Source organism: Malaya genurostris, chromosome 3 (assembly GCF_030247185.1).
Source record: "Malaya genurostris strain Urasoe2022 chromosome 3, Malgen_1.1, whole genome shotgun sequence".
Taxonomy (NCBI): domain Eukaryota; kingdom Metazoa; phylum Arthropoda; class Insecta; order Diptera; family Culicidae; genus Malaya; species Malaya genurostris.
The window spans coordinates 190975310-191000594 of NC_080572.1; the positions used below are offsets into that span (position 1 = coordinate 190975310).

General features: G+C 37.0%; 1 protein-coding gene and 1 long non-coding RNA gene across 5 annotated transcripts in view; both read right to left on the reverse strand.

The window, feature by feature from the left end:
• The window catches only part of LOC131438578 (phosphatase and actin regulator 4-like), a 487676-nt gene that overhangs the window by 202711 nt on the left and 259680 nt on the right, over positions 1 to 25285 (reverse strand). The window lies entirely within an intron of this gene.
• LOC131438580 (uncharacterized) overlaps positions 24883 to 25285 on the reverse strand; it is a 77088-nt gene continuing 76685 nt past the window's right edge. The window contains exon 3 of the long non-coding RNA XR_009230958.1: positions 24883 to 24970. This is a non-coding gene — a long non-coding RNA (uncharacterized LOC131438580). The remainder of the gene's footprint in view (positions 24971 to 25285) is intronic.

The window sequence follows — 25285 nt, forward strand, 5'->3', positions numbered from 1 at the left end:
CTTCACGTTCTCAGATATCTCATGCAATTTAAATTTACGATTAGATATAACAATTTTGTGGAATTTTTATGTTTACTGAAGTAACCAACTCAATCAGACCACGAAAACGTTCACCACCATCGATGTCTGAACGACTACGTTTAAATTCAACAAACCAATAACAAATGGTTATTGTCGACGAAGCAGAGTCCGAATAACATTTTTAAAGCCATTGCTAAGCTTGTACAGTTTTATTTTCCATCAAAAAGCAATGATAAATTAACACACGAAATTGTTCTGCATTCATTGGTCTGAAAGTGAACAAAGACAACAAAGCCTTGAAATTACATTCCTGTAGTGGAATTTGACCTTCTGTTTCAACAGACTTCGCCGATTTAGAGTGTACAGAACCAAAGAAGCTTCACTTAAATAGCTGTCACTTTTGTCTGACAATTCGAAACGTCATAAAATTTCACACATAGTCTTTTGTAAACTGGTACTTTCCTGAACGCCATATAGATTCGATAATGATAGCACCATTTGTGTGTCAGTCACACGACTTATTGCATGATTTGTTACGTTTGTTACGCATGCGATTGAATAAGCCTATACCTTCTTAAATGTGACTCTCGGTCGAGAAACAAAAATTCCATGTAAATCACTAGTCACCTACGACCATCTACTGGCTACATGTCAATATCAGAAGGTCAGAAAGTGTCAGAAAGCTGCTCAATACGGTAACCCCAGAGAGAAACTTAACAAGAAGTCATCTACATTCAAGGACAACGGTACGTCCTCTTTAGCGGCCCCAAATACCCCCAGTACTTCTGAAACAGTCATCAACAACAATGAAACACTCTCATTAACGAAACTATCATCTAAAAACATTTTACGTCTATTACAGTTATAAACAAACCCTACACCTGGATAAATAACAGTAATAATTCTAGAAAACAGGATTGTTTTGCTTCTACACTTCTCGCGAGTTCTTGTTTAATAAACTTGTTAATAAAACCAATTTCGTTTTTGTTTTCTTTGCGCTGTCTTTCAGCAGTGATGGTGAAAGATAGATTTTAATCACAAAATTAGTTGTGTTTAGGATATTCGCCAACTAAACACATTTTTTAGAAACAAGAATTTTTTTCAGCAAAAGAAATTCTGAATTTCAAGAAATTTATTTAATTTGAAAATTTGGTTGTTAAAATCAACTATTTCAAGAATAGTAATACGAAATACGCGCTTAGCTCTGCTCGGTCGTTTCGTGATGGAGAAGAACATTATTTCAAAATTAAATTCTGTAAAATCAATAGCAGGTGACGGCAAGTAACATTTACTCTCGACAAATATTTCGGAATTGTTCGAATTATTAACATAGTTTGGAAATTTCAGCATTGTTTACCATGGTTATGAGTTCCAGAATAAATATCAGTGAATAATGTTACGAAAACATATACACATAAACTATAACGCTCATATAATGGAAGCAATTTGCAGTCAAAACCAATATTTGGCTAATCGATTCTGACGCTGGAATGGTTCCTCATATCCGGTACGAAACTCTCAGTGTAGAGAAAAAAAATCGGTTCTTTTTTGCCACACATTACCTGATAGTTAGTCGATTGCACATGAATGCACACAATTTCCGTTTCCTAGTGAAAATGCTAACGGAGCCGCAGCTCAACGCGGTTTCTCACTCACATCAGTCAACAACTGAGCTTTCCAATACAAAGGCTCAAATGCAGCAGCACAACCAACCCAACCCACAGAAGGAGGTTTTTTTTTTCAAACTAAAGAACTGGCGTAAACAGATTCGTAGCCCGTTCGGCTCGAGGATGTTTACTCCTGCAACAGAATTCATGAAACTGTGCAGCACACAAATGCATGCGGGTGCTTGCTATGTTGTGGTTATGGTCATGTTCCACCAGCTGCTGTAGTGCTGCAAAATATATATAAAAAAAAGAACTGGTTGATGATAGTTAACCATGAACTTTATCGTTCGCCGTTTCGCCAAACTGCAGGCGTTGATGATGATGCCGTTGCCGGTGGTATACAGCCGGCACAAGGCACAATCAAGTGCGCCACATCGCGTGATGGTGGCGGGCCATCAACACACCATCGCAGCGGGTTGGTCCGCTATGGGCGAGACTTACGTTGCATCGTTGCTTGCTTGCTTGCTGAGCAGAGATCAGGGCGGGAACACCTTATCTACTTCTCAAGCCATCAATGGCCATCAAGCGATATGCTGAGGGGTGTGCTGCGCCCACCGAGAACGATGCACATCACAAAATCAAGATGATTGTTCTTGATGATCCTGGGACCGAGCACTCGACGGCCTGCAGTCACAGTTTGTCCTGCGGAACCAGTGCCAGTCAGTCAGATGGTACGGGGTTGGTGCCATCTGGCATTTGAAGCATATAGGAGGAGCATCATCTTGAAATTGTGTTTTTCTTGTAATTCAAATTCAAGCATTACCACACTGCTTTAGCCTGGAATCGTATTATACGAGTGGTTTCATGATTAGGATGAAAATGTAATCTTGCTGTTGGTCAATCTCTAATAACAGTTTGATTTCATGATATGGAGTAATTTTTGTGAGTGCAAATTTTTGTGTTTCGACGATGTTTCATATATATTTGAAACTAGCTGCTTAGATGGAATACTATCTTCGATCCATTATACAAATACAGGGTGGACCATTTAAAGTGGAAGCAATACCATTAAACAGAATTGTCAGATTGACTAATGTGACATACCGCGTTGGAAGCGCCATTCCAAGATAATTTTACCATGGTACAGAACACATCCAAACATTCCGCTGAAATTGTTCAGTTTTACATCCAAAACGAGGCCAACTTTTGCCTAGAAATCATCATGTCAGACGAGACACATTTCACGTTAAATGCATACGTTAGTAAGAAAATTATCGGTTCTATACCACTGAAAACCCTCAATGAATTGTGGAACAGCCTTTACACAACTAAAAGGTTACAGTTTTGTGTGGTCAACAGGACGGTGCAACATGCCCTACAGCTCGACTAACAATCGATTTGTTACGACCATTGTTCCCCGGTTCGATAAGACTCATCGAAAAACGGTGATTCTGACTGGCCCGATTTGACGCCACCAGACTTTTTTTTGGTGGGGCTATTCGAAATCCAAGGTATACGCTGATAAGCCAAGAATCATAGCTCAACTCAAAGACAACATACAACGTGAAATCGTCGCCATATCGACCGATACATTGGCCACAACGATGCAAAATGCCGAAAAAAGGGCACATATTGCACTCAAAACCAAAGATCATTTTCAAAAAATAGTTGTAACATATCTCCTTGAACCAAAATAAATTTTAATGGAAACGAAAATAAATAAAAATGTTTTTCCATACAAAATGTACCCAAACCCAAATGCTTTCACATCAAATGACCCACCCTGTAGTTTTTCGATTGTTGAAATTATACTGCTTTTCCTGACGGTTTCTCAAAGTCGAGTGCATTAACATTAAAATTCCGTTGTTCTTCTTTCTGTGACCATGTACTCGTAGAGTGGATACAACATCATTCGGTTCCTGAATCACCAATACCGTGAAACTTATGGTATAGTATGATGAGTAATCGTCCTTCCGTTACCTAAGTTGAAAGTCTTTTTTTTTCGCATCCTACCCTTTGCTTAATTTCAAACCTCTTGCATAGGATCAGCAGGATTTTCTAATCGGACAGGCTAATACCGAAAAAATAAACAATACCCCGATTCCTTTTGCTTCCTTCTTAAATTGAGAACAATGGAAATTGAACCGTCGACAATGGTGTCAACCATGCTATTGAAAATTTCAGTTTGATTTGAAATGGTATTTAAGAGTAAGAGGACGGGCTTTCATGCAGCCCACCTGGGTTCGATGCGCAACCCCGCACATAGGGGAAGAGAGGTTTTCTGGCCCGAAGAGGCGAATGACAATAAGGATAAAACCTCTTTGAAACGAAAAAAACGCTTTAAAACGCAAACTTGGTAAAAACAACAGCTACAAACATTATAAAAATATTTAAGGAACGTCAGACAACTGCTAGGAAACCAGGCACACAGAAATACCATTATTTCGTTCCGATTTCAGAAACCACATTCGTCACAAGACTATTCGAATGACGATGCACGTAGTACTCATACAATTTTCAAAAACTTAAAACCTTTAATATAATCAAGAATCATTCATGTACATGTAATAATTGTAGATATAGCAAGCAAATAAACAATTCATGAAAATATACAAAAATTGTGTTATAATTAAATATCCAAGTATCTCAAGAACAGCTACTGATTATCTTTCAACGAGAACTTGAAATTTCGAATATATCTGTAAATTGTTTTAGCTAGAACTTCTTCATTTTTCAAAAGTCACGGATGGGATAGCCATCAATCTGTAGGTTTTAATAAACGCTTTAAAATAAAAATTATCAAAAAAAAATTAAAACCCTGATTTATTTGACTTTCCCGGATTATTTTGTAATTATTGAGAAAAAATCAAATTTTTTTTAGTGTATATTTTTTTAGAGTGCCCGATCGATTCCCTACAACTTCTTCCTGAACGCCATTTTTGTTCAATTAACGGTTTCCGAGTTACAACGATTTGAAAAAGGCAATTTTTGTGAAATTCAAAAATACATACGCCCTTTTTAAAAATCAGTCGTGAGTCGGATTGGCCTCTCCATCGGTTCAAAACTTATGGTTTGCCATACTGAAGCCATGTGCAAAGTTTCATCCAAATCGGAGAAGGTCAATTCTGATTTTGTCACTTTTTTGTCTACTCATTCCTGGAATTGCTCTTAATTCAACAGTATTCTCGCGAAAGTAAAATTTTTGTTGGAGGATCGTACTCTTGTTCATTGAGATAGAATCGAATGTCTTGTGATCTGGCCGGATATTGTGCTATTTGAACGGAGTATTCCAGATAAATTTATCATTTTTCCTTGGATTCTCCACCGTTAGAGTATAAAAGATTTGATCTAGATAACCAATTATAGTGTAGATTTTAGCCATCATATAATCTAGCTGAACCGGGGAATAAATCAAAAACAGTTTCTTGTACTGTAACGACCAGAAAAATCGAATAAAGCCACATGTCGACAGAATTTATGGTTTGGATTATCGGGCGCTAAATACATGATGCTTTATTGACCCTGATAACAAGCAAGATAACCTTCAAAACTGACTAGACCAATTTCTGCGTGTATGTGGAATAAACAGTACACAATCCAAAAGTTAGTTTTTCCTTTGTTCAATGTGATTAAACTATGATAAGAGAAAAATAGAATCCAATTCTGTAAAACGTCGATAAAAGTTACCTTAATATGCATTTATGGAAACAAAGTTCAACGAGATAACCTTCCTGCATAACATTTCAAAAATTAACAAAATTTGCGATTCGCTATCAAAGTGAAATTATTTGAGTAAATTATAGTCAGTATCATCAATTAAACCTAACTGAAAGACAACCGAAAGACCCCAACTCAAACACCAAGACAATCACATCTAATATCTCTGTCTATTAACTTGGTTACACCCGGACACCCTACCCTACCACGCCATTATTCTTAGCGATGGCTCTGTCTACTGAACGTGACTTTGGGCGCTTTCCAGCATCAAGATGATTTTAAGAAAAAGAAAAAAAAAAGCTTTCTATTTACTGTAACCACGACGTCATATCTGCTCTTGCTACACTTTATTTCAAAGAGACAAACCACGGCGAACCGAAGAAAAGGACCGCCCGTACAGTAGTGGTGTTATTTGGTATCTGATTCTTTAAAGTCCACCCGAAGGTAAAATGAAAAAAAAAACAAGCAATGGAAAGCCGAAAACGGACGGCTTCTTTAAAAGCATTTTTCTTCGTTCGCCCACGCAAAAATTCGCCCTGCTAGCGAGCACTTGAATGGAAACCGTTATCATTAATAATTAACCAGCATCAACTCTGCTCCAATCTTCCGTCGTTCCCGGACTGCATCCGCGTGGAGCTGTAGACACCATTTGTGGAAGCAAATCCTGGCAGCAGCAACTCGGCACGCACGAAGCATCCCTAAACTGGAAATTCGATAAAGTTCAATGGATGCTCGGACCGGCACAGTGCGCATGGTCCGGAAATGGTTAAGAATCGCGAGAGTCGGAGAGAAAATCGAATCGGGAGAACTGGGGAAATTGAGCAATTTTCCTTGCTCACGAACCGGGAAAGATCTCGGAGAGTGAGTTACATTCGACGAAAATAAAAAAAAATTAATCAGATGTTCGGCAGGATGAGTTCGTTTTGTTTTTCGGTAGGTGGCGGTACAATTTCACCGAGCCACCGCACTACCCTCCATCCACGATTCGGACCAGCTGGGTGTTGGCAGAACGATGACTCATGTTTGGTCGAGGAACCGCGCACCGGTCGTTGCGGTTTGATGTCGGAGGATATGAGACGAGTAAGTCTACTATAGGAATCAAAACATTTGATGTCTGTTGTTTTGCGAGCTCACTAAATTCCAACAGTATTTTTTTGTGAAATCAACAATGAACAACTATTTTAATCTAACTTTGGATGGAATATCAAGTTTCTAAATTTACCGTGAACTATCTCATATGCATTTACGAAAATTTCTGCTGGTGAAATGTAATGTGAATGCTTTGATTAAATACCATCCTAATCACGAATGTACAACTAACCATGGAATTCTGGACTATAGAAAATATAAATACTACTTTTAACTACGATATCCAATATACTCTATTACACAGCTGAAACATTCTAGCTTACCAGACTTGTTGATAGTAGAGGAAAACTTCATGAGTTAGAAAAATATATGTTTCAATAGCGATGAGAACATACCTGCAATGAGAAAAACAAAAAAAGAAAGATATAATTTTCAACTGAATGCAATATTGTAACCATTGTATAAAAAATAACCCTTTTCAACGGAATCAAAACATTTTGCATAGGATACAGTTGTCGAAATTTGAATCAGTGACAGTATTCAACAGTGAAAGCTTCACACTCTAACTAATAAGAACATTCAACCTAAAAATGGCCCCAAAAGACAATTTGATATTTCCTTCTAGGAGGATGTAATTGTTGTCCTCTCGTCGGCCCCGCTTTATTGACTGTAAACGTGTCATGACGTAGTATTTAAAGAACGAAATCTGCGATATGACAAGTTGCTTTGTAAACGTTCCGGAAAGGTAATTACAGTTAAACCATATTGACCAACAGAAGCAAGGAAAATGCCCTGCAATTAGTTCCACATGGGAAAAAAATAAACAAATCGGTTCTTCAGGGCCTAACATATTTTTGGTTCAAAATTAACTTTATCTATCAACGTAATTTCCACCAAGAGCAACGTAATCATTCCAGCGCCGCTCTAACATTTCAATACCACTTTTGTAGAACGATTTATCTTTTGCCTCAAAATAGGCTTCAGTTTCAGCGATACCCTCTTCATTCGTGTGAAATTTCTTAGCGGTAAGTACTTTTTCAGGTCTGCCAGTAGTCGCTGGGAGCCAAATCTGACGAGTACGGTGGATGTGGGAGCAATTCGAAGTTCAATTAATGTAGTTTTGCCATTGTTTTGATTGACTTGTGACACGGTGCGTTGTCTTGATGAAACAAAATTTGTTTTTTTGCCTTATGCGGTCGTTTCTTTGCAATTTTAGCTGCAAAGTTGCAATAACGCTATATAATAATCATTGTTAATGGTATTTCCAGTCTCTAGACATCCCAAAATACCTTTCCAGTCGATTGTTATAATTTCAGGCGCTTTGAACAAGGTTCACCAGTGGCTGTCCACTCAGATGACAATCGTTTTGATTCCGGAGTGAAGTGATGAATCCATGTTTCATCCATTGTCACATATCGACGCAAAAATTCCGGTTTGTTTGTTTCATCAACATGTTCTCGTTTTTGGTCAGCAGTTAGCATTCTCATATTCAATGGTCATGAATCAGAACTAATTAGCTCAAGTGGCACGTTCCCTTAGTATTTTGGAGATTAGTGCACCTCCACTTTTCGATCATTCAAAAAGATTTTGTGGACTATTTTCATGTTTTCTTGTGTTGCCGCCTCATTTGGACGTCCACTGCGTTCTTCATCATCGGTGTCTCTACGACCGACAACTTTTCAAGTCATTGCTTCGCTTGAACGGTATTTTTTCTCATCAAGAAGCAGTGTAAAAGTGTAAATCGCAAAGAAGATTAAGAAATGATATTATTTCGACACCCCTAAGGTAAGAGTCCTTCTGAATGTAATTCGCACCGTATGTAGCTCGGTGCCCGGGCCATTTTCGTGCTTTCGTTAGTGCCGCCTTATTGACTGTAATTGTATGATGCAGTATTTGAAGAGAGCGTCAGTATTGATTTATCGTATGCAGTTCTGTGATCTGGAAATGTTGTTCCCTAGCGTTAACAAGATATCAGCGAGGGGACCAGTTCAAAGGTTTATTTCGTTTGGGCTATTTGCACCGAAAAAGTGCGAATTATTTTCAACAATATTTAGTGTTATAACTTCTGCATTAAAGGAAAAAGTTCTCTAACTTGTTTAGTAAAATCTAACTATTAGTACTACTTATCGGAACTGTAATACCAGTACCAAACAAGTATCATTTATTTTATTATCTTGCAATCGTTTCTATATGGCCATTCGAATATAATTTGGATTTCCAATTAATTTATTTTGGGTAGTAAAATATTACAAACACGTAAGTTCACTGGACGGAGGTCGATTTCATAAAAGTCTACGTTTGTCAATGAAATTCTGATGTTATCCCGAATATTTTATTTTCATATTTTCAAATGAGACTAAGAAATGTTAAAAATGATATTAGACTATAGTTTGACATGGCAGCCACTAATGAAATTTCTGGGTACCCAGTAGTTCGCAACAGTATCCAAACGACTCTTGAATCGGCTCAAACCATGTTTTACATTTGGTGTGCGGTATCTTTTATTTCAAACGCCAGTCTCGTCCCATTCTAATTTTTCCCCATTAAGGATACCGAAGAATTTCTTCGGTGACATGAGTTTTCATACATATTGATAGTTAGCGACCTAGTGCAGGACTATAGCTGCTAGATAAGGTAAGCATAGAATTGAGTGTAGATAACATGCAAGTGCATTGGCTCCTTAAGCAGAGTTTTAATTTCTCGTAACGAAAGTCAATAACGAGCCCATTTGGAGTTTAAAACATCGATATTCTTCGTGTAGTTGGCAGTCCCTTTTTTCATTAGGTTTATTAATTCCGAATTCGTCTTATTGTCCACACACTGTATAGTTCTTTGTTTCTGTCGTCCGAAGCAAACTACAGTACATTTGCGGAAACATAAATATCTTAGTGACAATATTCTGAAACAAAGATTGAAAAATTCGTTCAGTACAGATGGCAGCCTTGGTTGGTTGAAGAACAGAATCCAGTATGCCAGTGCAATTATTCAAAGTAGCTCGCAGTAGAATTTAACGAAAAACACGCGACGAAAATTGCGCCTCGATGTAGAACAATTATGGAGGGGGCATAATTGTGAGCAGAAACGTTAGACCTGAAACTTCATGCGGTCGCGCTATTTCAGCATACTAACGTAACGTAATGTTAATTAATTTTCTGTTACTTGTGCATAATGCTTCCCTTTAAGGAGCCACACGAAAAAGCAAAAACACGAAATTGGATTCATTAAACACGAAAATCTGGCGGCTGTGAATAACTTTTCAATATGTATTTTAATGTGATAGAAACAGTTCTTATTTAGACTTCAGCGATCCATTTTAGATCAGTTTCAGTTTTATGAGCCAGCTGGTGTTTTTTCGAGCGCCGACTTGGAAAGATTCTTGGTGACAATAGGATCGTAGCATTCAATGGTTATGTACGCTTAAAATTGGTTGCGAAAGTCAGCTGAAACAGAATGGTCATGTAAATGTTGCAAATTCTTGTTTCGTTGCGAATTTTCATGTTCGGTTGCAAATCTTAGAATTTTTAAAATTTAAAGTATGATTTGAAAATAATTACGGCTTGTTCAGGACAAAATCTGAACAGATTAAATTTGGTATAAAACAAATTTGCTGTTAGTTCAATTCAAGATTATAATTAGTCATCTTAAAACTAACAAGTGTATAATTAGTCATCTTAAGACTAATCATAATTATTCAATTAGGCTGCAAGAAGAAACTACGATTTTTTTGCTGTACTCCAGCCATTAGGGTTTGTGCAGACTTTACTGCAATTGATTTGTTAATGTTTATATTGAGAAAATTATCTTCTCTCAAGAACCCACTATCGCTCGATAAATCGCAACTCCGGGCAGTTAGGTGGATTCGTCTCTTTCGGAACAACATTTACTCCATTGGCTTTACACTATCCCAAAACATCTTTGGAGTAGTGACAAGATGCCAAATCACGCCAAAATAGCGATGGAGCGTCAGGGCTACGTAGGAATGGTAACTATCGCTTGTTTACCGTTCCGGTAGCGATGAAGCCTAGGATTGCTCGACCAGAGCTGCACATTGCCTGCAAAACTTAATATGTTCTGGGAAAAACTTGACCTTTCTCTTCGTCCTGAAATGCTCCTCTATGCCGTTCTGTTGCATGGCAGTATAAAGACATTCCGGGAAGCTGCTTAAAGTCTTCCAGCACATAAGTTTCGGCGTCCATTATCACGCAGGAATTTAGCCGTCAAATTCTGTCTTTCATTACGGCTCGGTACATTTTTCACCTTGAACGACTTCATACTATGCCGCAGGTGCTAGGAAATATGAACGAAAGTTGGAGGAATTTTTATTGTTCTAGCCACAGTACGTATCGAAAGACTGATCTTCTCTGCAATATTTGCTTCGCCTTCGCTTCCTTCTGGTGGTTCCTGAGATAAGTTTTTGTTCCGCTCCCAGCCTTCCAGGCTGTTGTCAAACGTGTATCGAAAGATTTAAGAACGTTATGGTGAGTGCTTGCAGGAAAATCAAGTTTTTCTTTACCGACCGATCCGTATTTTCATTTCGACAATTGCTTTTCGCATTTGCTCTTCTTTCGATGCCTTCTTCGTTCTAGAAGCTTATAGTATCACCAAAAATTGATTTTACGCAATAAACAGACATACGTTCATCAGTCTGCGAAATATTTCACGCTTCGATGAAGTATTTCTAGGGTTATGCGTATTTAGGGGTGTCTAAATTTGTCGCGAACAGGCCTTATTAACTCAATATGTAATAATTTGAAAAGGTTTTGAAATGTTTTGAGAAATTGGAGTTATTGGTAATTTAGATTATTTTTTGAAGGTTGGAAAAACATACGAAAAACTAACGTATGTTTCCTATTGATTTTTTTTCTAAATACGTTTCGTTTTCTAATCTTCTATGTCTAGCAGTTCAACTTGGAAACAAATAGGGTCAATGGCCAAGACTAATATCGAAATTGGGTGTTTAGAAGACAAACTATTATTTTTTTATATAATGATGATATTCATGTTAACATATAAAGGGGAGACCGGGGTAGGTTGACCAAGTGTCTTCTATGAAAAGGTTATTATGCTCGATGCGACATCTAATGTTATTTTGAGGAGATACCCATATACCGACGTAATTTCAGACGTTTTCGCGTTGTCGTTTGCTCTTTTTACGGCGCTGGTGAGTAATTTTCTCTGTTTGTAAAGTAATATGTTTAATGCGAATTAATTTACATCTGATTTTCAAAACCATGGAACCGCTGTATTCAAAATCCTAAATAATGTAACGGTTTCAAGTGTACCTTCATTTTCGGTTTTGTGAATCGTGATTTTTCGCGAAAACACTCCTTGGGATAAGTTGGCCAAATTTGGTGTGGGGTTGGTGGGCCGAGTTGTAAATTGACCAATGTGCACTTTGATATTCGTGAAATTCACTGTGAAAAACGGACTTTTTAACCGAGGTCGAATTTCATGTACCATTCGACTCAGCTCGACAAACTGAGCAAATGTCGGTGTGTGTATGTATGTGTGTATGTATCAAAAATATGCATTCGATTTTCTCGGAGATGGCTGGATAGATATTCACAAGCTTAGATTCAAATGAAAGGTCTTTTGGTCCCATAGATTGCTATTGAATTTTATCCGGATCGAACTTTCGATTCGGGAGTAACGGAGTGGGCAAAAAAATTAAGGAAAAGTGCACCTGTTTTTCTCAGAGACCCTGAACCTAGATTCAAATTAAGGCCTTGTAGTTCCATAGCGTTCTATTAAAATATCATTCAGATGCGCCGTCCGGTTCTGGAGTTACGAAGTAAAATGTGCAAAATGAACTAAAAAAGTGTTCTCGATTTTCTCAGAGACCGTTCATCTAATTTTAACAAGCATAGGTTGAAATGATAGGTCTTACTACCCCATATAACACTACCAAATTTCATCCGGGTACGACTTCCGGTTCCGGAATTACAGGCTGATAAGTATAAAAATTTAATTCTCAGGAGCGAGTTTTTATACATGACACGGAAAGATCAAGCCAAACACATTTAAATAGACGTATAATTCTTCAATTAGGCAGGCATGATTAGTTTATGACCTTAAGTGTACCGGATCATCGTTCTTGATTCCGAAATTATCGGAAAAGTGCTCGTGTGCTTCAAACCGGAAATCATTCCAATTTCTCAAAAATGACTAAACCGATCTTCGCAAACTCATATTTAAATGAAAAGTATTATGTTTCCATAAATTGATGTATAATTTAACCAGATCCGACCTCCGTTTCCGGAAATACTGCGTAGTGTGTTTGAAATTGCAACCTGACATATAAAGCGATAATGCAAAAAACGTAAAAATACTTCTAAATATGGTCCAAAACTGTTTCAATTTATAGGTTATGCTAGTTGCTGGTCAAACGAACCGATTTCAGCTATGCCGATTCCCAGCTCCCGGTTCCGGAAGTACCGAAAACAGTAGTCGAAATGTATGCCCAAATAATCTTTTTGATTCCTATTTATTATTCAAAGAATAGTTTATATGATGAATCCCTCCGTAATTTTAATGAAAACATGAGTTATATGAGAAAGGCTTTATAGCACCACTAGGGGGATAAAAACAGATTTTTTCTTAATTTTATGATTTTTTTGAAAATTTGAATTTAAGTGCAGTGCTTTTAAAAGTTCAAATCGTGCTGAATCCAGTGTTTTCGATGACAAGAAAAATAAAATTATTATGGCGTCTCGAAAATGAATTGTATGTGCGGGCCTAATCCGGACAATAAAGTGGGACCCATTATTTTCAATTACAAGTTCTTAACGGTTTCTTGAATCATACCTACATATTGATATCTATTTAACTAAATTTACTGTAAAGTTAAGCAAAACGTTTATTATATGTAGCGAAACTATTAATTAGTCTTCTATAAAGACTCTAAAGTCAGTTTTAGCATCACATATTTGGTACAGCAGGGCGTCAAGTTTCGAGACAGAACCTTCATCGCGACTTGACACAAAAAATCACTTTTTTTTTCAAATCTCAAATTGAAAATTGTAGCCGAAGGTTGAAGCCAAATAATGGTATAGATAACTTGGGTTAAATCCCATTCCCTAATATAAATAGATTGAAATTATTAACAAACAGAAATAAGAGATTAAAATCAGAGAGTCGGATTAATTATTAAAAAAGATGGTTCCTAAATTTAACGAATTAAATACCAAAAAGTTAAAATAGAAGAAGTGAAGATTTTTCCCCGTACTCACATAATATAAAATGGTGTACGCTAACCTTATTCCACTAATAACCTTTATCCATTGATGCATTTGATGTGTTTTACGCATTTCACCAAAGTCTGAAACCTACCTCAGCTCTAAGGTTGGTTGGCTGATTTCTCTTACCGCATTTGGTTGTTGAGTTTTTTCCCTGATTTTCCCTCATTGGTGAAAAAATCCCACATGTGCTCAAGAATTTTATCTACAGGACAGCGCAAATCGCTAATCAAAAAGTCTAACCAGAATGAATACAGAAACTCCTTAATAAATAACTCCCTTAAACAAATTCATTTTTTCTTATTGATTATAAAAAAAATCAATAGAATTGATTTTTTTTTCCATAAATACGTTTATTTTTTAAGGCAGTTTACGTAAGTTTTTCTTCGCCGTAGCATCACTTTCACATTAAATTCTTATCCTAATATTATTCTGAAATAGTCACAACGATTTAACTTTATTAAAACATATTCCTCATATTACTTAAATATCATCTTAGGTAATTCGTCATTAATTATTAAATCTACTCGGAAATATTATTTGAACCAAACGATTAACTTCTATAAATTACAAAATAAACTGTTATTTTCAGACATTTTGTTGATAATTTCATAAACTATTTCGAGTTTATTTGTATCATCACATAATTTCTATTCTAATTTAGCTATTGGTTTAACTCATGGTCGCAGCTGGAATCAGAACTAAGTCTTATAAGGGTCCTTTATTAAATTGAAACTCCAATTTTCTTTATGAAATGATAAAGAAGTTTCATGTATGGAAGGTCACGACAAGCAAGAATTTCTCGAACTGGAACATTGGATAGTCTACCTTAGGTACGCAAAGAATTCATTAGTTGAGATCTAACATCACGATACTCCACGCATGTCCAAACTACATGATCAATATCCCGATAACCTTCTCCACAAGCACAATGATTAGTCTCGAAGAGCCCAATTCGAAGGAGATGTGCGTCTAACGTGTAGTGATTGGACATAAGTCTGGACACCATACGAATGAAATCCCTACTCACATCCAGTCCCCTGAACCATGCCTTTGTCGATATTTTCGGAATAATTGAGTGCATCCACCGACCCAGATCATCTTTATCCCAAGAAGCTTGCCAGCTGGAAAGTATTCTTTGGCGAGATGCGCTATATAATTCGTTGAAGGCAATCGGTCGCTCATAAATTTCACCCTCAATAGCACCACATTTGGCTAAAATATCGGCTCTTTCATTGCCAGCAATGGAGCAATGAGCCGGGACCCAGATTATAGTGATTAGATAATTATTGTTCAATATGTCGTTCAGGCACTGCTTTATTTTGCCCAAGTAAGACGGTTCATTCTTGCCAGTCATGTTTGAGCGAATGGCTTCAATTGCACTCAGACTATCTGTGAAGAAGAAATAATGGTTTGGAGATAATGTGACGATTACACTCAAACTATAATGAACTGCTGCTAACTCTGCTATATATAAACAGATGCAGGTTCTTGAAGCCTGAATGAGGCCGAAACATTATTGTTGAACATACCAAACCCTGTCGCTTCTTCAATTCGCGATCCGTCCGTGTAAAAGATTTTCTCAGAGTCAATATGCCTGAACTTACTTGAAAATATTTTTGGGATTTCCGTCGAGCGTAGATGATCCGGGATTCCACGCACTTCGCGCTGCATGGATGTATCGAAAAATAAAGTTGAGTCAGGGGCATTCAGGATGCTGACACGAATAGGAATATATCTTGATGGGTTGATTTCCTGTGACATGTGGTTAAAATATACTGTCATGAATTGAATGTTATACAACTATTGCTAAAGTGATTTTGCAACATTCTATTTGTATAATTGAAAAGTGTTCATTTATCGAAGAAGATAACAAAGACATTGTTGATATTTTTATGCAAAATAAACCCTCCCACTGAATAAATAAAAACATAAAAACAGGTGGAGGTGGAATAAGAATTTAATTCTAAATTTGAATATTCCACCTTACAAACATCAATGAAGAACAAAGGATTACAGAATGATAACTTTGTCTTTCGTGCCACGAAAAAAGAAAACAATTACAATGTTAGATGAATTGAACTTGTTTTTCGTGAATTTATGATGTACGCACGAAAACACGTAAACGGCACTAGAGGTGCGTCCTTTTATGAACATATTGATACTTCAGCGTCACGAAGTCAATGTACCGAAAGGGATTGATGATTTTGAACACAAACAAATTATTCCTCAAATATCGGAGCTGACAACAAAAATCGATACGGCTCCGGTCGGTGCAGTCAAACTGTTCACTATTCAGTGAAGCGAAAAGCAATATTTTCCACTCGGCCTGTCACTGGATAGAGAGTGAAGTGAGGATTTGTAGGTGCTATTAATAATGAAACCCAGTACGTAGTTCGTCGTAGTTCTTCAATTGTTGGTTTACTAACCTAATACGAGGTCGACGGTGGCGGCGGCGGATTCGATTTATCTATCCTTTGCGTGAGCAAACGTCATAGCGGAAGCGTAAATGGAATGGAAGAATGGAACCGTTTGCTGACGAACGTGCAAAGTGGAAAGGTTACCTATGTCTAGCTATTCCTACTGTCGGTCAAAGTGCTGCACGCGCGCTGTCGGCACATAATAGGCAATTGCTGTTGAAACAAGGAAGTTCACCTTCTTTTTGGAATGCAATTCTATTTATGGATATGAGTGTGACGGTAGCTCGTTTTCTAAGTCAACCGATAGATAATTGCGTTTCAAGATGAATGTCTTGAACTGTTATGCAACAGATTAGATTTACTTCATTGCTAGTGAGAATGGGTTCAGAATTTATTAATTTATATTCTAATTAATTTGAAGAAGAAAATATACATTTAAGTAACAGAATCCTAGCTAGCACATTGTTTGACCGATGACGAATATCGGTATGTTGATTTTAGACCTGGATTCCAATGCTCCATTTAGCAGAAGCAAAATGCTCAACAAGTTTTGAAAATATTACATTCTCAGCTCAAACTTGAACAGATGAAGAATCACCGACTCGATCGCGTACAACAGTTGCCTCCTTTGATTGCGATATTTTTGAAAATGAATTCTAACATTCTGTGTATGTTATAGATAATTATTGAATGTTATCAGGGAGACTGATTATACGTTTTGAGTTTATTACACAATTGATTCCAATCACCGCATCTTTTGCATAGAACAAACGGCTGATCTCATACCTATACAAATCTCGAGCTCCGCGACGCCTTTGGAAGAGTATGATTAACCTGGATGATTTATTGTTTTCGAGAAGTAATAAACTTGTTAGGTAAAAATAATCTTCCAATCTAGTGTAGGGGAAAGTCGACTGCCTTGGGCCACTCGTGTTTAGTTTAATTCAGAGAATAATGAAATTGAATATCAGGGATAATGATTTTGAAGACTTCATCACAATTCTAATGATGCAATTCATTGGGCCACTGCTCATGAACAGAGAAAAAATGAGAAATAATCAGTAACGTTCCTGAGATGTACCTTTGCGGAACTAATTTCGCTTCAAATAAATATTGTTTTCATTGTTACTTGCATGATATTATACATCGTAGTTTACGATGTTACTTCTAGTAACAATATGAATTTTTGAGCCAGCTCAATCATATTCTTCTTTACAAGAAACAATATTCTTCAACGTTTTATCAATTGGAACAACTATATTTTCGATTATGATAGTTGATGACTTATGTATGATGCCTTGGGCTGAATATCAATAAATTTTCAAGTTCAAATTTTATGTATAAAATACAATGGAATCAGTTCACAAAAAAATCGCAATGAAGAAAAGGCGATATACTACAATGTCTGAGTGCGGAATTTTTAAATATCTTTCATTTACAGTTATAAAAAAATGTTAGGTGATAAAAGACCCAAGGCTGCCAACTCTCCCCTATGTTCAACTGTTTTTGCACAATTGTTCTACTTTTGATACAAAAACAAAACATCCAATAATCGAAATTGCAAAGAAATGTTCAGTGCGTTCAAAACAGATGTTCCTCAAAGTCTCTGTTAAACTGGTTGAAATTGACTGTCAATAAATGAATTGAATAAATATCAGAATATTTTTTTATATTTCGATTATAGAGGCTTTAACTTTAAGGTCATTCGCCTCTCGGGTCGAAATAAACTCTCTGACTGTATATGTGGATGTACCGTTTAAAATCCCCACTTGCTCAAATTGATTCATTGAGTAAAATTAATTGAAATTTTGCGTAGGCATAGTTTAACGTGTATCGTTTACACTCTGTAAGTTTATTTCAACAGGTACGCAAAAGTTTTTAGAATGGAAACGAAAGAAAAAAAAGTGTGCAAAAAAAACTGTTTGCGTGAAAAAGTTTTGCACTAGTACTTTGTGAAAAAGTATCTGTCGTATCGCGCCTTCGAAAAAAAGGTGAAAATCGTGAGTTTCACGGTGTCTCGTATCATCATCTGGTTCGAAGATCGTCTAACTGTTGAAGCAGAAGCGAAGATCTGAAAGAAGCCATCAGGTGAACGAGAACGATCAAGAATCAAGTGGTTGGGACCTTTAAACGGAAATGCCGAACGCCTCAGCTAGAGATGTAGCTTAAAAGTTACATGTGAGCAAGACTTTCGTGCAGAGTACCGAATTTAAAGCTGAACTCCGGAACGCACGTTCAAGGGTCATAAGTCCCCAAACGGCGACGAGAAACAGAATACGGGTGCAAAAAGCCGTGCCCGGAAAACAGATTCCAGAAAAACTGTAAATGACTGACAAGAATAAGTGTGATGTTTCCGGAAACCTTCGAACAGAGAATATCTGTCAAAATCAGTCAAGAAGTTTTTAATTTGGCAAGCGATTTGTACTTGCGGAAATCGGAGTATACCTTACATTACCTTAGCAATAATTATGTGTTCGGCTTCAGCAGTCTATTAAATAAGAACGGCTTTTTTATACTGCCCGACCACTAATGGTCAGACGAGGAACGATAAGATATTTCCCTTGAAAAAGACCATAACCACTGGTCGAAACTTCGGAAAGTGTAAAACTGCCTTTCTTATTTAATAGACCACTAAAGTCGAATACGTAATTATCGATAGATAAGTTTAACTATTTATCATAAAACCGTAGTACTTGCATTGAGTAATTCTGATGTAGAAAACACAAACTAATCGATTGCACACAGATTTAATGATCGCACGAAACTCGTTGCACGATCCAATAGGACTTATAATATTAGTTCATATTATGTAGAAAACTTTAGTGTTCCAACTTTAGTGAAGAAAACTTTAGTTATTTCATAAGTCATATCTTTGTGTGAACTTTCTTTCGCATTCCGAAAGCAGGCTGATTGCGGTTGATTAAAGTCGATTGATATTACGTAGGAAACCCTAAAAAAATATTTTGCAGATAGATTCCACGACAGCACGAATCATGTTATACCGTTTTACTCCAAGCTAACCTTTAACTGAGTCTAAAGATGAATATTAGCCCATATATTAAAAGCATGATTTCGCACCACACTTGGAAAAAGGTTGAAATGTGACTGAGATTAAAACAAAACTGTTTAACACAAAAATCTGAAGATATGTTTTCTAATACCATTTTGATGTGGAACACATCTTTATTTTCTACATAGGAGTGCAAATTAAAAATTCAAGGGTAAATACAAATAGAAATGTGCTCAGCTTTCGAACACTTACAGCTAAGTCAGTTTAGTTTCAATCAGTAATATTATTTCATCAATTGATTGGAAATCATTCTACGTAATAATTTGAATGTTCATAGTCATGTATTTTCAATTGTATATCATTGAAATGTTGATTAATAGCTACCAGTGTCCTATTTTGTCTGCTAAAAATCTCCGGCATACCGGATTTCCCTGCCAAAGATGACGGTTTTAAAGGAGTAAGCAGAATATAAATTGGAAAGCATCGCTCTAATTGGTCAATCGATGCAAAAGCGAAGCTGTTGGAATCACGCGAATCTATAAATATAAGCGAAATTATACTCAACGTTTCAGTCCCACGCGTAGCATGCTAGAGGTAGGTTGTTGCTAGACAGCAAGACAAAAAGTGCCATAAAACGATTTGAAACTTCAATTGGTATGCTCTTATCTTGTGTCAGGCGAGTTCGGATGAAATTCCATGTTATGTCGTGAGAAATTTGAAACTACCCCAGGGTAAATTTTGAGTGCTTAAGATTATTTTTCGATAAGAACTAAGATGAACTCGATTAATAATGAGAAAAAGTTTATCGCTTCATCCGAAATCGCAGAATGGTAGAGAAACTTAAAGGCTGAGGACAGTACCGTAAATTTGTAGATTTTTTGCTATTTTCCCGTTACAAATTAAATTTTCTTGGAAACGGTGCAGAATGTAGAAAAACCCACCTGACAATGTCTTCGAAATTTAGTTGAGAATATTCTGTGAAATTTTCATAATGATTCATTGAGTTTAACGGTCGTGTTGTATTTTTTTCTGACTGAAGAACTGCTGAAAATTGGAACGCTCGGAAATGCATATTTCTACTTGTTCATCGAATATCTCGGCTTTGAAGGCTTGTATCATAAATCTACCGTGACAAAGTCTAGATAATTTAGTTTAGATGCGATTAGTACATAAAAACATATAAAAAAATAAAGTCTTGTATTTTGCTGTGATACAAAGTCAGTTTCAATGCATCCGCCATTTTTTTTTTCGCTTTGGTTTCCTGATAGCATTCTGAAAAAGGAGAGAGAAATAAAATTGGCTCGACAAGGCTGCCAAACACACAGACGTTTCATTGTATATAAACACATGTTTTGTTTCGCATTCAATCTTTGTAAAAGTTGAATATTTTTTCATTGTTCATTGGAATCTATGTAATGTTCGGGTTTATGTGATAAATTTTTTCTTCAAAATAATAACATGTATGCTGGCAACCCGGTACAGTTTGCTCATAATACGCAAGAGTACAAGAGAAATACGATGCGCAAAGGGAATTGAGCGAGCCACGTGGTCGATTTAAAACTCAACACGCGACCCTCTGTCCTCAGACCTTAACGCTATAAAAATAACAGCTTGCATACAAAACTCGAACACAAGCTTGGCGAAGAGAAGCTTCAATATCGAAATTCGTATCGCAAGTCTGTACAAAGATGTAACTGCATACAATTGGGATATTGGTGTGGAGCCCCCATGGGGCTGATCCTTGTAGTTTTTTCAATTGATTATCAATTCACCTTCAATGCGATGAATTATTCTGCAAAGATATTGAACCGAGAACTCGCAGAAATTTATTTGAAGAAACGGGTAAAAATGTATGTCATTCAAAAATGTCCAAAGAGTTCGTTAACAAAAAAAGTGACTCAGTTAAAGGTTAAATTGGGGCAAAACGGTATAACATGATTCGAGCGATCATTGAATCTATTTATACTCTAATTTTTAAGGTTTTCTACGAAATATGAATCGATTTTAATCAACCGCAATCAGCATCCTTCTGGAACGCAAAACAATGTTTAACTAAAACTACGATTTTTGAAATAAATTGTGGTAAAACCGGCTAGTATTGTCATTCCTATTGTGTGTACTTGGATCGCTGGTTGGTTTTTTCTACGTAATATGGACCACTATTGATAGGTTGTATTCGATCTGCCTCAGGTTCGTAAATTAGAATTAGAATTGAGTTTGAGGGAAAATTGAGGTAAAATGATATAGCACGATTCATGCAATCATGCAAACCATCTGTTAACTAATTTGTAAGGTTATATGCAAAACATAACACTATCGTGTTTATCCACAACTGGTCCTCAGATTTGGAGTGAATTTAAGTCAGTAAAAAAGATAACAGATTGGGACAAAATGGGAATCATAGTGGATTTTGCGGTTATTTCATCATTTAATATCATCAATCGATTCCAAGGTGTTTTTTTGCATAAGAAATACCAACTTTCATAATGTATGTTTAAATTTCTATGAAATTAATTGAGTAAAGTCGTCGCGTTTTGAATCAATTTTTCCCCACTGTGCATTGTTTGAAATTGTTTCTCTTTTACCTAGACTATTCGCCAACTTGATCATTCTTTTTTTTATTACTATGATGTAAAGACTGTTCCAGAAAGTATGGACGCAACCAAAAACCGCTGCCATTTCGCAATAGTTCAGAATATGTTAATTTTTATGGCTGCGTCCTGTTGTTTACACTCTTCTCTAACCACTTGTGCAGTTGTTTATTCGTTTCATTAGTTTGTTTCGAATTGCGTGGACTTTCAGCAGAACAACGTCGAAAAATTGTGTACAAATGGTGCACAGAACGCGGACTGTCACTGAGAAAGATAGCAAAAATGGAAGGAGTAAGTGAAAAAGCCGTGCAAAATGCAATCAGGAAGTTCGGCGAGGATAACACCTTTGAGGATAAACCGAAAACGGGTCGAAAAAAAGGTCCTGCTAACCCTCAGTTAGATAAACGTATACTGAAGGCGTTCGAGCAAAAGAAGGAGGTTTCAGTTCGGGATGTGGCCAAAAAAGTGGGCACTACGAAGTCAAATCTTCTTCGTGCTAAAGAACGTTTGAATCTTCGAACTTATAAGAAGGAGAAACAACCAAAACGTAGTCCGAAACAAGAAGCATTGTCCAGGCCGAGGGTTTGAAAGCTGCACAGTATGATTCTTGCTGGAAATTTGAACTGCATAATCATGGACGACGAAACCTACGTGAAACTCGATTACAAATCCTTGCCGGGACCATAATATTATACGGTGAGAGAAGGGCCAGTGTTAAACCAGTCCGAGACATCGATTGAAGTCGAAAAATTTGGTAAGAAAGCTATGGTCTGGCAAGCAATTTGTAGCTGCGGTAAGATTTCGAAACCCTTCATCACCACTGCTTCAATGAACAGCGAAATATACATCAAGTAATGGTTACAAAAACGACTTCTACCTATGATTCGAAGCCACAAGGATCCTGTTGTCTTCTGGCCAGATCTTGCTTCTTGCCACTACTCGAAATCAACGGTAGAATGGTATACTACCAAAAATGTCACTTTCGTCCCAAAAGACATGAATCCACCAAATTGCCCACAACTTCCACCAATTGAGGAATTTTGGGCCTTAACGAAGGCACATCTTAGGAAACATGTCTCGGCAGCCGAAACCATTCAACACTTCGAAAAAGATTAAAAAAGTTTCAAAACTTGTCGCCAAAAAGTCTGTACGGAATTTAATAAGGAACGTTCGCAAGAAGGTGCGCCAGCTGGTCTACAATGGCTAAGTAGCAAATGTTAAGAATAATATTCTGTTGTTGTAGTCTAATATTATCAGTATGTCGAATAAAATTTGAATATCTAAGACTTGTGAATTATTTACAGCGAAATCAAAGTGCGTCCATACTTTCTGGGACAGTCTTTATTAATATCTGGAAGATACATTTTCGTGAGCATTGATGGCTTTCTCAGTTAGGTTAATGATTCCTTTCTAAAAATGTCCGACGTTTCGGCCGATTTTGATGACCTTTTTTAAGGGGAACTGTAAAATTGTGTTTCACAATATTGTCAAAATGAGTAACATAAAAATATAAAACACAAACATATTTGAACTCACTTTTGTCTGATCGTTTTTGTTGAATAGGAATGACTCGGCTTTGACATTTCACGAAATTTTGACTTCGTTCTTAATACATTGGTAATAATTGAATCTATTCGTTTCAAACATTACATTGAGTAAGGTTGGTCGAAGGAACGATGATTAATTTAAAAATGCAATAATTAGAGCATTCCTTGAATGATTTTTTAAATAATCAAGCTAATTTATCATGAAGAAGACTAGTCAATATAACAAATCAGTCAATATAAAATTTGATGTATTATCAAGGATTGGATATTGGTTTAAAGCTCGCGAATATTTTCTTGTATGATACAAATTTTTATCACATGTCATCTCGATTACTGTTTCGATCAAAAAAACATTAAGAAACGATCGTTTTATAGCATTGCTACCAATTCGTAAGGGAAAGTTCGAAATGCAGTCATAACAAACAGGAAAAATGCTATCCTTACCTTTGAAACAAGCACAACCCATGATGTATCCCATCATTGGAACTGATATTATCCGGTGTGCTGAAGGCAGAGGAAAAAATTCGATTAAAACAGCAGTATTCGGTCACGTTACCGAGTCCGCCTGGGGATGCGACTGTGTCTTCACGCTGTCTGTCGCAAACGACCGCTCGCAAACGACGGCAAGTGTGAAGATGATGTTGCTGGTAATCACGATACCAACGAACTCTGCGCCGCCTGCGATGATAGGGGGTCCTCCGATGGCACCAAACCGGACAGTGATAGCAACACTCAGTGCCCCCAGCAGTGCTATTACAGGCTTGGTAGCGGTCGTGAAAAGTTGACGGTGTCGGTGCAGCCGAAAGCAACAACAATTTAGGGGCTTTACTGGTGAGAGATGGAAGCCGCCGATGAAGACGATTGATGACTTTCATCTCACAACCCCTCCCGGGAGCGGCGCAATACACCACCACTAGATAGGCTGTATCCTGGATTCCGGGGTTTATGAATTATTTTTACACTCGCTAACCTTGAGTTAAGATGATTGATTGAATGCTGTTATCAGTTCCGTAGCCATATCTTTGGTGATTTGATTCCGTTCACTGCAGGATTTATTGATCACGTGAAAATCACAGACGATGCTTACATTGTTATTGTAACTATACGTAGCAAAAGCATTCCCGTACCTAAACAACTAGCCTATTGGTCTACCGTCGACTTAGCAGAGCTAATGTAATTTCACTAACTTTAACTTTGATTGATTTTGCTGCTGTTGCATGTCTCACTCGGTTTGCAGTCATTTTTACTAGGGGGGAATTTCTGTCGATTTCAGTTTGCTAATGATGAAACACAACCATTCTACTGGGAAAACAGTCCACCGTAAACATGTTGTCATTGTTCCGTCGGTACGATCAGAAAAACTTTTAATTGCACTTTAATTCATCTTCCTGCGACAATCCTTTCAATCCTGCAATCGCCTTCGGTTAAACTGCTTATCTGCATCCTTTCAATTCTATCGCACTATCTTCGTTACTAGCAACATACATTCTCTCTACCAGAAAGGCATCACATTTCCGCTCCCAGCCGGTATACTTTTCGCACTTGCAATAACCTTTTGTTTGCGTTTAGTTTGCATTGCTTCCATTTTTCTTTTGCCGACACCATTTACACCGAGCGCCAGGCTCTGGAAAAAAACATCAATACACTCAGACACAACGAAAGCAGTACACGATTTCAATACCGACTCTGCCGCCCCTAAAAACCGGGGAGTTTTTCTCAGTGTTAACAAATTGCTATGATTCGAGGTGAAGTGGAGGTGGTGCTGTTGTTTTGATTTTCATTATATGCCAAACAATAGAGGTTTTTCCTGTACACACATATCCGTGGAATGCTGAATATTGCTGTTATTTATTGTGATTCATACTTCATGCATGCGTTTGTTTTTAATTCTACTCGCTGCACTTACCGCTGGGTAAGAAACAGTGTAAGATCCAGAATATTGATGATTCAGGACGAATGATTTTTCCAGCAGAATGAACGATTGACAACTTTGAAACAATACCGTAGAATAATCGCGAAATGTATTTGGATATGAATAACAAAGATGA